Genomic DNA, 2,640 nt, shown 5'->3' with positions numbered 1-2,640 from the left:
TATTTTTAAGGTTATCTGCTATAAAAACGTCAGGCCAGAAAAATCTCCTTCATGTTTCATGTTCACAATTCTGATGAAGTCTCACATGTATCAGTACTGATAAATGATCAGAATTATAATATTTCTGACTGTCTGAGGAAAACTGAATCGAATCAGGACTTGAGAACCGGAATCGAATGGATTATAGAAATCAGTGATGATACTCAGCCCTAGTGAGCAACCTAGGCACGACAGAAGTGGATGTAGCTGTAATAAGAAAAGAACTATTGATAACTTTTTTGTTAAGTTAAGGCCTGATCCGTCTGAAATTCATAGCCAGCTCTGACACGGTGTCATCAATCTTTGAATGCTGAAAAAGCACAGTGTATCCAGAAAAACACATTATATGCTGCAATAAATGCACTGCCCAAGAGTCCCCTCTCCCCACTGCCTTTCAGCAGCAGGCAGCAGCAAACAGGTCGTCAGAGGCCGAGATGATGATTAAGTTTAACATTTCTACAATATTGACAAAGCACTTTAAGCACAAGATTGTTAGTTAATAACTTAGAAATGAATATTTTCTGTATGGACTGCAATTCCCCCCCCCAAAGAAGTGCACATGTAAAACTGCGGTGTTAAACGATGCGGTTGAAAAATTTGTGTGCGCCTAACTTTTGTGGCGGTACGCCTTACTTTAAAAGTTAGTCTAGAGCCCTGTAAAGAGTTCTTGGACACAATTATCGATGAGACATAATCAGGCTTACAAGGAATCACCATAGCTGATAAGGAGCTCATCATCAGCCAGCTAGCTGATGACACCACTCTTCTTGAAGAATGCAAATCAAATCCGTCCAGGCCTTAGTGTTATTAGTGATTTCTCTGAGGCATCTGGTTTATGTCTAAATCTAAAAAATGTGAATTACTAGCAATTAAAGGCTGCACTGCAAATACTATGTGTAACATTTCTGTTAAACAAGAAGTCACATACCCAGGACTGTTAATATCCAAAGACCAAAAGTCAAGATGCTCGTCAAACTTTAATAAAAAAACTAGAAAGCAAAAATTTCAGAAGAAATTTTATGTGTGCCTATGCCGCTGCTAATCACTGTAGTTTGCCATTCATACGGCTACAGAGAGCAAAATTCAGAAGAGCAGCCATTCTCCACCATGAACTATGGTAAAAACAAACACCGCTCACGCTTCACAGATGACAGCTTACAGTTTTGTGTAAAGATGAAGTTACTTCGTACAGCGCCGATTTGCAGACGCTGTGCACACAGGTTCATTAGCAGAAGTCCCATTGTACCACGGCAGACCCGACAATGTTTTTCATGAACACACTTTGAAGCATTACATTATAGACCACTTTTCACACATGCATTCACTTTTTGTTTTTTGTTATTTTTACACAGTGTTCTGAATTATGAACAATGGTCTACAGCCAATCCTGTGTATTATTACACAAACTTTGGTTGTGAGATTCAGATAACTATTTAATAAAAGCTAAATATTTTATATGAGAGTAAGAAAGAAAAGTATATCTTTGTGTCCACCTTTCTCTGTTAATGCCCTAGCTCCCCCCCCCCTAAAAGCTTTGCTAGATCCGCCCCTGCACAGTTACCAGCTGTCAGCTACACAAAGAAGGAGCTTGGTCTTTGTCTCTCAGAAACAACTCATAACTTCCCTTCAACTCATTCATGTCACCTAAAGTGTAAACCTGTTTCTCCATCACCAGTTCAGCTCTGATGATTCAGTAAGGACATCTCCTGATTTCATCTTCATGCTCCAGCAAACATCAGCTGATACTAGAAATTAAAATCAAAAGAATTCTAACAACAGCTGATCAAGCTTAAACGTGCTGCTGTTGTTTAGCGCGATAAATAAGAGCGAACAGCCGATCATTGATCAGTTTCATGATTGACGTTTCAACACTCGATAGAATGACAGGGGAGGCTTCGTAACGACAGAACAAATCATAATGTTTTCTCTGAATGTGGGACGATTCCGTTTGTACTGCATGGCAACTCTATGAACTAACCCTAATGAATAAAATAAAGTCAACGTCAGTAACTTAGTGCGCACACAGCTGTATATAACTCCCGTGGCATTACGATTGTAAAAGGTCAACGAAATAAATTACACCTAAACTCGGTTATATCTGACCCAAATAGAGTGCAGTTCATAACTTGTTACCTGAAATTCAGTTCACCTCACGCTCCTGCCTTTCGGTTTCCACCATCAACGGCCCATATAAACATGAAAATAAGTCCAGCGAAAACACATACTGTCGGCGAGCGACCGGGTGCTGACACGACTTTCACCCGGCTCAATATAAACCAAGCCTGGGTGCTTTTTCACGAAGGGTCGCTATCGGCGCGAGCTAACTATGCTACCGGCGCTAGCTAGCTAGCCAGCTATCAGCAACACATAAGAGAACTGCTGCTAAATAAACTACACCTAAACTCGGTTTATATCTGACCCAATAGAGTGCGCGACCGGGTGCTGACACGACTTTCACCCGGCTCAATATAAGCCAAGCCTGGGTGCTTTTTCACGAAGGGTCGCTATCGGCGCGAGCTAACTATGCTACCGGCGCTAGCTAGCTAGCCAGCTATCAGCAACACATAAGAGAACTGCTGCTAAATAAAACTACACCTAAAC

The sequence above is a fragment of the Oreochromis niloticus genome, linkage group LG9 (assembly GCF_001858045.2).
Source record: "Oreochromis niloticus isolate F11D_XX linkage group LG9, O_niloticus_UMD_NMBU, whole genome shotgun sequence".
Classification (NCBI taxonomy): Eukaryota; Metazoa; Chordata; class Actinopteri; order Cichliformes; family Cichlidae; genus Oreochromis; species Oreochromis niloticus.
The sequence above is the reverse complement of the archived record's forward strand: the minus strand, read 5'-3'. Positions refer to the sequence as shown.